At 39.0% G+C, this 10,161-nt stretch overlaps 1 pseudogene; it reads left to right on the forward strand.

Moving 5' to 3' along the window:
• Positions 1-7,164: 7,164 nt before the first annotated feature.
• Positions 7,165-7,501, forward strand: LOC114202620 (large ribosomal subunit protein eL37-like; annotated as a pseudogene).
• The last annotated feature ends 2,660 nt before the right edge of the window (positions 7,502-10,161 follow it).

A 10,161-nucleotide genomic window follows, 5' to 3' on the forward strand; every position in this document is an offset into this window, starting at 1 on the left:
CTCAGTGTAATGGGAAGACACAATGATTTTAAATGTAAAAGCATGAAATGATCTGTCTTGTGGTTTTTTTGTTACTGCAGTGTAACATAATGAGCACATACAAATCATAGTGTATAGCTCAGTAGATTTTTACAGAGTGAACACACCTGTAACCATCATCCAGATCAAGAACTAGATTATTGGGCGCCTGGGTGGCTCAGTTGGTTGGGCGACTGCCTTCGGCTCGGGTCATGATCCTGGGGTCCCGGGATCGAGTCCCGCATCGGGCTCCCTGCTCAGCGGGGAGTCTGCTTCTCCCTCTGACCCTCTTCCCTCTTGTGCTCTCTATCTCTCATTCTCTCTCTCTAATAAATAAAATCTTTAAAAAAAAAAGAACTAGAATATTACCAATACCCCTGAAGCCTCCCTTGAGCTCCTTGCTAGTCTTTATTTCCGCCAAATGGAACCTCTATTCTGACTTTAATCATCTTAGAGTAGTTTTTTCAGTTATTGAGCTTTATATAAATAGACTCATATAAAATGTTTTCTTTGGTTTCTGATTTTTTTCTGCTGAACATTGTGAGATTTATACATATTGTTGCTGTAGTAGTAGTCTTAAAAAATGTCAGTGCTGTATATATTTCTGTATTTGGTGATAGCAATATCTTTTCCATTCTATTGATGTACATTTGGAGTCCTTCCAAATTTGAGCTATGATGAACATTCTTGTACATGTCTTTTTTTATGCACATATAAGCATTTCTATTGAGTATATACCTAAGAGTGCAATTACTGAGTTGTAGGGAATATGTATATGATACTTGACTGAATGCTGCCAGTTTTCCAGAGTGATTGTACCAATTTATACTCTACCAGAGTGTGTGATAGTGGAAGTTGTCCAAACCTTTCCAACACTTGAAAATGTCAGGTTTTGGGGCCCCTGGGTGGTTCAGTCGTTAAGCGTCTGCCTTCAGCTCAAGTCATGGTCCCAGGGTCCTGGGATCAAGTCTCTCATCGGTCTCCCTGCTGAGTGGGGAGCCTGCTTCTCCCTCTCCCACTACCCCTGTTTGTGTTCCCTCTCTCGCTGTGTGGCTCTCTCTCTCAAATAAATAAATAAAATCTTTAAAAATAGAAAATGTCAGGTTTTATTATTAATTAATTAATTAAGCTATTCTCTTGGGTGGATAAAGGCATTTTATCGTGGTTTAAAATTTTTCTTTGATAATTAATGATGTTGAAAAGCTTTTCATATGCTTATTGGCTATTAGGGTGTTCTCTTTTATTAAGTGCTTGTTTGCTGACTTACTACTTAGGTTTTTTTAAAGATAATTTAGCTTCCATGGGAAGATTATAATTATATTATCATTATATAGCCAATTTTAAGCACCCATTTGGATCTTGGTGCAACACGAATGAAATTTGGTATTTGCATAGAAAATTTATATTACCAGTGCTCGTGTAGAGAAGGAATGCTACAAAGACACAGGCATTCAACACACCACCAAAGTATATCTCTAAGATTAATCATGAAACTGTGAGTCAAATCATGCTTTCTGAAAAGTGTTGCTCTATCTTGTTAAGACTTCTTCCTCTTGCCCCCTGCCATAGCCAACTTTTACTCTCCCAAGTGTTGAATATATTAATGAAATGGTGTCCTTTAAAAGTAAGTTTTACAGAAATTTAACGATTAAAGGAGAGAAAATGTAATACCATATAAAACTTAGTTTAACGGCCTCCAGAAAAAATTAATTTTACTAGTATGAAACTGAGTTAGATGAATTCTGAGACATAAATATATGTAGGAGAAGGACATGTTCAATTAATGGGATTTCTGGCTGCCTGCCCAAGGAGATTCTGCAAAATCCTACAATACGAGGTAAAACGCCCCTGTGGAGCAGTAGTATGCTTGTCCAGAATGTGGAGGGCTCTTCCCAACAATAAATTAACTTGGTGCAGCGAGCTTTATTGCTCTGACCTGCGTTCTGGCAGGTTTCTCTCATTGTCTCTCTCCCTGAGTGGCTTGCTCACTTGTTTTGTATTAAAGATGGCTCAGCCAGACTCTTGGTCTTTCCTCTCTTCCTCTCCTTTCCCTACCCCTCAACCGCCCATCTTTGTTCCTAGAGTAGCAAAGCCAGAGCAGAGCCTTTTTTTGGTTGATATTCCAGCATAGTGAGCTATTGATCCTGAAAGGTAAACTGCTTCTTTTCTCTTTGGAACCTTCATAAGTTACACTCCTCCTCTAACTAGGCTACCCCTGGCCCTCTCAATTCTCTGAAGCTAGTGATCCCATGTATCCAGTTGCTGGGATGGGGCTGCTTTTCATCCCTGCCCCCTCCTGGAACAACCATTGCAATCCTCTCTGCAGCCCCAAGCGAGGAGACACAAGGGCAGCCACAGATCCAAGGTTGGCAGGATGGGCACTCTGCCAAGTTCCGTGGGCTACTGTCTTTTCACCACACCTTCCTCAGCTGGTGTATATTTGACGAGCCTAGTAAATTAATTTCTCCGGGGCAAGGGGAGAGGGGTGGGGGTAGAAGGACGGGAGGAGGGAGTGTCTTAGAGGCGAAAAATGCAGCCATTTCGCCCTCTGCTGGTTAAAGATCTGAATTACCGCCGCCAAAACGAAGTGGGAAAGAGAAAGAAATCGGCTTAACATGGATAAATTAGCTAAAACTAAGCCTAATTTAGCCTGTTTGCCCATCTTAAACAGCCACCTGTTCCTATTTAGCCCTACCTGCTGCCCCAGGACTGAGACTTAATCAGACTCTGATTCTAATTCCTACTCCCAGTTAATGTTATGCGGTCCTGAGCCCATTTTCATTTGCCCTTGAGTTTTTGCCATTCTGAGACACGAATTAAAACGTGCAAACATGCTCTTTTTGTCTAATTTATTGCTAAGCAACTGGAAACATAACACCTAAACCGTCACTTTTTGAGCACACTTGTGCTTCAGTCAGCCTCTTTGCCTGAAACTGTCATTTCATGTGAACAAAGACGGCTGCTGTTTGTGCTTTCGAGAGTAATTATGGAAAACAATGCGGAAAAAGCAGTCCATCTCCACGCTAGTTTCATAGGAAAACTGACAAGCAGCTTTGTGCAAAACGAGGTATTGGCCGCCATAACCCATACTCACACAGACTTGTACCGCCTTTGCTGTCTTACGCATTTTGTTGGAATAAACCAACACACCAAGGTTGGATGATCTAATGTTTGTCCCACACACGAAGACAGCATTTACAGCATGCACTTAGAATCCGGGAGTAGTGAGAGAGAAAAAAGTTGGCATTTTGCAATAGGGGATATTATTTAATATCAGCTGGTTTCCTTGCCAGCCTAAATATCCAAAATCAAGAGGTTCTTACCCCCCTCCATATCTGGCATTGTAACTTAGTCAGTCACGCGGCCCTTAGAACCAGTTAGGATTGGCCAGCTCCTTTGTCAGGTGAAAACCTCTGCAGCAAGTCATGGGACTAAACTGGGCGGTGTCGCTGTCCGCGTCTAGGGTGCTGAACTCTAGGCGTGGCCAAAGAGGTTTCCTTTACATGACAACTTCCGGTAGGGCGGGGTTGGGCTCCTGCTCCAGAAAAATGGCTCCATCTGCCACCTGGTGGTAGAATAGGAAAATGCTTTTGATAAAGTTTGAAGGGGACTTTGGATTGAGACCCTAAACTCTTTTTTTTTGAGACCCTAAACTCTGAAAGTACAAATTGTAAAGGTTTGGGATCTTAGACGTCCGGAGGTGGTTTTTGGGAGATCTGCCTATTCTTAAAATCCGTAAATATGTATAGGGGAATTGAGAATTTCCAGAGTGATCTCTCACTTCTATCCAAGAAAATAATGTACAAATAGAAAATTTCCCGGGCATTTCTACCAACACATCTTGTTATCAGATGGGTATCTGAGAAATATTTGTATATATAGGAATTTAGAAATATTTACTAAAATATCCACAGAGTACATTTTACTAAAAGAAAAGCTCTATCTTGTTAGCCAAATACATTTAAGAAAGCATAGCTGAGAGTACTGCTCTGATTTCAGCCTAGGAGAAAAAAAGTGTAATTATATTTGGATGTGGTAAGAAGTAATAGGAATTCTAGGAGTGAAACGGCTTTCCCCCCATTTTCATCCTGTCTTAGTATGTAAGCTGTCGGAGAGCTAAAAATAATAGGATTTTTTGGTATGCTTATTGTTTTTACTCTGTGTATTTTACAGTTTTTACCTTGTATCTTCTATACAGTGATGATTAAATCACAATGAATTAATTACATTCAACCTCAGATGGGGAGGCTCTTCGGTTGATAAGTGAATAGAGATTATTTGATAGATAGCAAGAAAAAAAAACAGGAGAAAGAGCTAATGAAATGCCTCATTCAATGTTGTTATTTTGATAAAAATACTGTAAAAAAGTAGATACATATTTTTAGAAGCTTAATCATAGGAAACAAAATGAGCGTTGCTGGAGGGGAGAGTGGAGATGGAGTAACTGGGTGATGGGCATTAAGGAGGGCACGTGATATAAGGAGCACTGGGTATTACATAAGACTGATGAATCACTGAACCCTACCTCTGAAACTAATAATACCTTATATGTTAATTAATTGAATTTAAATAAACAAAATAAAATGCTAATAAATAAATAAAGCTATAAAGTCAAAATTGCAGCTAATCATCAAATTTCTATTTCTATATTGGTAACCTCTCCTTCCTAATTAGTTTAATATCGTTCTTTCCATCTTTTGAAACAAGTGACTGCTGTATAGCCAGAACTTTACTATATGTTCAGATGTAGGGATTACAGTGTAAAGTTAATTCTAGCAAGTTGAGAGTAAAACAAAATTCTTTCTCAAGTGAATGAATTTATCAATCCCAGAAAGGAAAGACCTATTCGGGAAGTACATTTGGTTTTGTCAGCCAACCCAATTAATATTTAGTATTCTTACAATTTTCTCACTTGCTGTTCTGTGGATTTTTAAAAAAGATTTTATTTATTTTCGAGAGAGAGAGAGAGAGAGAGAACGAGCAGGGGGAGGGGCAGAAGGAGAAGCAGACTCCCTGCTGAGCAGGGAGCCCGATGCAGAACTCGAACACGGGACCCTGGAAACATGACCTGAGCCGAAGGACTGAGCCACCCTGGCGCCCACAGTTCTGTGTATCTTAATATAGAAAATATAGTTACCATTTCTGTTTTAAGGTATAAAACAATTTCAAGATATTAATTTCAGGAAAAAATTGAGTTACTGATTTAGGGTTGTTATGTGAATTGACTTCAATTATAAAATGAAGAAATTGGTCAGAGTTTAATGAAGAGAAAAATTATCACCCTAGCCTAGGTTCCATTTGATTAAATTGGGAATTTCCCAAACACATCAAATTTCATGGAAAGACACCTGTAACCTATGCGATCAGAGTTAGCATGGAAAACAAACAAGCATGCATAAGGGCATGAAAGCCATCTGTTTAAAATAAGAATGTAATATAAATCTGGACTATAAATGATATTGGTTTGTATTATGTCTTCTTATGTTACTGTGAAAGACTGAAACATTATATGCACATGCACACGGTGAACAATAAGAGGTATTGTCATTCAAAGCAACAGACGGTAGATCAAGAGCAGCTGCAGTACACTGAGCTGCCTAAGAAAGACTTCTGGACCCCTGAAGCCTCCTGTTCCTGCCAAAATGAATAAGAAACCTAAAAGGCCTGAAAAGACACATGGAAGAAAAGAATTCTAAAATAGTAGTAAAGTCTATAACAGCAGATGTGACCTCAGTGTCTCAAAATACATTTTAGGAGCCTAGGCTCCTAAAAATAGGTTTTTTTTTTTTTTCCAGATTAAGAAGTATATATGAAAGAAAATTAGAGGGGATCCCAGGTATTAATATAATATGACTATAACAATAAGTATTATAAATATTACAATTCTAAGACAACTTGAAGTTTGGATACAATAATAGAAACAACAAATGGAAAGATTCTCCAGTATTCTAGTTAGGTAGGGTATTTTTTCTGAAAGAAGTTGAAAATAGGGACAAAATTCTCAGAACAATTTCAGAAACATTTAAATGTATGGTGTAAAGGTAAATGAGTAAACCTAAGTGACACATTTTACATAAATTTTAGAACACATTTTTATCTAAACTAGTTTTATAATCCGGAAATAGAGAGTTGTACAGGACAGAACATGGAATAAAAAGAATTTGTTATCCAGTATGAGTCTACTTACATTTCTCTGGCTTGTCTGACTAGATTTTCAAACAAATGAACAAACAAACAAAAATGGCACTCATGTAATAATGTAATTCCAAATTCCAAAACTCTTTGGTGTATATATTTTTTAAAAGACATTTTTTTAGAGCAGTTTTTGGTTCACAAGAAAACTGAGCCCAAAATACAGAGTTTGCATATATTCCTTGTCCTCACACATGTAGAGCTTCCCTCACTATAAGCATCTTGAAGCAGAGTAGTGCATTTGTTACAATAGATGAACCAGCAGTGATGCATCATTATCTCCCAAAGTCCATAGTTTACATTAGGTTCACTCGTGGTGTTGCACATTCTATGAATTTTGACAAATGTACGATGACCTATATTTACCATTAGTATCTTACAGAATAGTTTTACTACCCTAAAAATTCTCTGTGGCTTTTCACTAAGGTGGAGAACAGGGCAAAGATGTTCCCTCTCACCACTGCTTTTATTATTATTTTTAAAGATTTTATTTATTTAAGAGAGAGAGTACATACAAGCAGGGGGAAAGGGAGAGGGAGAAGGAGAAGCAGACTCCCTGCTGAGCACAGACACCGCCCCCCACAACATGGGGCTTGATCCCAGGACTGTGGGGCTCAATCCCAGGACCCTGAGATCATGACCTGAGCTGAAGGCAGGCACTTAACCGACTGAGCCACACAGGTGCCTCTCACCACTGCTTTTAAACATTGCCTGGAAAAGGAAACAAAAAGTATACTTCTTGGGAAGAAAGAAAAACTGTTTGCGGATTACGTGAACAGGTATGTAGAAAATCTAAAAGGCTCAACAAAAAACTCCTGGAACTAATAAGTGATTATAGCAATGTTGCAGAATATGAGAATCATAAAAAAGACAATCATTTTCCTATATACTAGTAACGGGCAAGTGGAATTTAAAATTAAAAACACAGCTATTTGGGGTCTGCCGTGGAAACAAGATGACAAAGGGGACGTCATCATTTGGAAAACGTCGCAATAAGACGCACACGTTGTGCCGCCGCTGTGGCTCGAACGCCTACCACCTTCAGAAGTCCACATGTGACAAATGCGGCTATCCTGCCAAGCTCAAGAGAAAGTATAACTGAAGTGCCAGGGCTAAAAGACGAAACACCACTGGGACGGGTCGAATGAGGCACCTAAAAATTGTATACCGCAGATTCAGGCATGGATTCCGTGAAGGAACAACACCTAAGCCCAAGAGGGCAGCTGTTGCAGCATCCAGTTCATCTTAAGGATTTCAACGATTAGTCACACAATAAACGTTCTGGTTTTAAAAATAAAATTAAATTAAATTAAAAACACAATACCACCTACATTAGCACCCCCCAAAAATGGAACACTTAGGTATAAGTCTAACAAAATATGTACAAGATCTATATGAGAAAAACTATAAAATTCTGACAAAAGAAATCAAACTAAATAAATGGAGATGGGCATGTTAATGGATGTTGATGGATAAGAAGACTCAATATTGTCAAGATGTCAGTCCTTCCCAACTTGATGTATAGTTAATATAATCCCAATAAAAATCGCAGCAGGATATTCTGTGGATATTGACAAACTGATTCTAAATTTATATGGAGAGGTTAAAGACCCAGAAGAGTCAATGCAATATTGAAAAAGAACAAAGTCAGAGGACTGACATTGGCTAAGTTCAAGACTTATTATAAAGCTACGGTAATCAAGACACAGTGGTATTGGCAAAAAAAAAAAAATGACAAATAAAGAGCCCAGAAATACACCCACATAAAAATAGTCATCTGGGGAGCGCCTGGGTGGCTTAGCTGGTTAAGCCTCCCAATTCTTGATTTTGACTCAGGTCATGATCTCAGAGTTGTGGGATTGAGCCCTGTCTGGGGCTCCATGCTCAGGGCAGAGTCGGCTTGAGATTCTCCACCTCTCCCTCGGCCCATCCCCTTGCTCATGCTCTAAATAAATAAATAAATAAATAATAAAATCTTTTTTAAAAAAGTCAACTGGAGGCGCCTGGGTGGCTCAGTTGGTTAGGCGTCTGCCTTCAGCTCAGGTCATGATCCCAGGGTACTAGAATCGAGCCCCACATTGGGCTCCTTGCTCCATGGGGAACATGCTTCTCCCTCTCCCTTTGCCTGCCCCTCCTCCTGCGTGTGTCCCCACCCCCGTCAAATAAATAAATAAAATCTTTTTTAAAAAGTCAACTGGGGTGCCTGGGTGGGTCAGTTGGTTGGGTGTCTGACTCTTGGTTTCAGTTCCGGTCATGGCCTTGGTGTCAGGGTATCAGTCTTCGTCAGGTTCTGCGCTCAGCACAGAGTCTGCTTGTCCCTCTCCCTCTGCTCCTCCCCCCCCCACCGACTTGCATGTAACTCTCTCTCTCTAAAATAGATAAATAAGTGAAATCTTTTTAAAAAAATCATCAACTGATCTTTGACAAAGGAGCAAAGGCAATGCAATGGAAAAAACAATCTTTTCAACAAATGGTTCTGCAACACATGCTGAAAAATAAAAAGAATCTAGACATAGACCTTATACCCTTCACAAAAATTATCTCAGAAAAGGAAAAAGGGGGGCACCTGGGTGGCTCAGTTGGTTGAGCTTCTGACTCTTAATTTCAGCTCAGATCATGATCTTGGGGTCGTGAGATCAAGCCCCACATCAGGCTCTGTGCTGAGTGTGGAGCCTGCTTAGGATTCTCTTTCTCCCTCTCTCTCTGCCCCTCCCTACCCATGCATGCGTGTGCTTTCTCTCTCTCTCTCTCAAAAAAAAAAAAAAAAGGAAAAAAGACCTAAATATAAACACAAAATTATAATACATGTAGAAGATAACATAGGAGGAAATCTAGATGATCTCGGCTGTGGAGATAAATTTTTAGATATAATACCAAATGTATGGCCCATGAAAGAAATAACTGATTAGCTCAACTTCATTAAAATAAAAAATTTCAGGGTTCCTTGGTGGCTCAGTCAGTTGGACATCCTATTCTTGGTTTTGGCTCGGGTGGTGATCTCAGGATCTTGGGATCAAGTGCTGCGTCAGGCTCCTTGCTCAGTGGGGAGCCTGCTTCAGGATTCTCTCTCTCTCTCTCCTGCCTCTCTCTTTGTCTCTCTCACTCTCTCTCTCCCCTTCTGCCCTCTCTCTCTCCCCCTCTCAAATGAATAGATAAATATTTAAAAAATTAAATTAAATTAAAAATTTCTCATCCGCGAAAGACACTTTCAAGAGAACAAAAACACAAGGCACAAATTGGGAGAAAATATTTGCAAGAGACATATCTGATAAATGACCATGGTTCATATATATTCAAAATATATAAAAAATTTGTAAAACTCAGCAATAAGAAAACAAACAACCCAGCTAAAGAATGAGTCAAAAATCTTAATGGACACTTCACCTATATAACATAAAGATGTTTATTTGCCAATAAACATACGAAAAGATGCTCCACATCGTATGTCATCAAGAAAATACAAATTAAAACAATGAGATACTACTACGTACCTATTATAATGACCAAAATCCACAACACTGAAAACACCAAATGCTGATGAACACATGGAACAACAGGGACTCTTATTCATTGTTTGTGGGAATGCAAAATAGTACAACCACTTTGGAAGGTAGTTTGGCAGTTTCTTACAAAACTATACATTCTCTTTACCATATGATCCAACAATCATGCTCCTTGGTATATACCCAAAGGAGTTGAAAACATGTCAACACAAAAGCCTGAACATAATTCATTACTGAGCAAACTTGGAAGCAACCAAAGACATAACTAAAGGACATCTTGGTTTCTTCCAAGTTTTAGCAATTATGAATAGAGCTCTTCTAAACATCTGTGTGCAGAGCTTTGCATGGACATAAGTTTTCATCTCCTTTGGGTAAATAACAGGGAGAGCGATCGTTGGATCTTATGATAAAAGTACCATATAATTTAAGATTTAGGTAATAAATAAAT

The sequence above is a fragment of the Eumetopias jubatus genome, unplaced genomic scaffold (genome assembly GCF_037043125.1).
Source record: "Eumetopias jubatus isolate StellerSeaLion01/CBP00866 unplaced genomic scaffold, mEumJub1_p1.0 scaffold_5, whole genome shotgun sequence".
Classification (NCBI taxonomy): Eukaryota; Metazoa; Chordata; class Mammalia; order Carnivora; family Otariidae; genus Eumetopias; species Eumetopias jubatus.